Raw genomic sequence first — 349 nt, 5'->3', positions numbered from 1 at the left:
AAAGTGTTTGGACCCTTGAGATACGCTCAAAAATGTCGGGTCGGGTTTTTTTTTTATTTTTTACCGAGGGTCTATATATATATATATATATATATACTGCCAGTCAAAAGTTTTTGGACAGTAAGATTTTTAATATTTTTTAAATAATTATCTTCTGCTCACCAAGCCTGCATTTTTTGATCCAAAATACAGCAAAAGCAGTAATATTGTGAAATATTTTTACTATTTAAAATAACTGCTTTCTATTTGAATATATTTTAAAATGTAATTTATTTCTGATGACAATGCTAAATTTTCAGCATCATTATTGTCACATGATCCTTCAGAAATCATTCTAATATGCTGATTT

The 349-nt window shown here is 26.9% G+C and overlaps 1 protein-coding gene across 1 annotated transcript in view; it reads left to right on the top strand.

Annotated features, from left to right (window-relative positions):
* Nucleotides 1–349, top strand: part of LOC107565885 (cytochrome P450 2J6-like) — a 10754-nt gene that overhangs the window by 560 nt on the left and 9845 nt on the right. The window lies entirely within an intron of this gene.

This window comes from Sinocyclocheilus grahami, unplaced genomic scaffold (genome assembly GCF_001515645.1).
Source record: "Sinocyclocheilus grahami isolate Dianchi unplaced genomic scaffold, SAMN03320097.WGS_v1.1 scaffold1033.1, whole genome shotgun sequence".
Classification (NCBI taxonomy): domain Eukaryota; kingdom Metazoa; phylum Chordata; class Actinopteri; order Cypriniformes; family Cyprinidae; genus Sinocyclocheilus; species Sinocyclocheilus grahami.
This window is presented reverse-complemented; position numbering and strand designations above follow the sequence as displayed.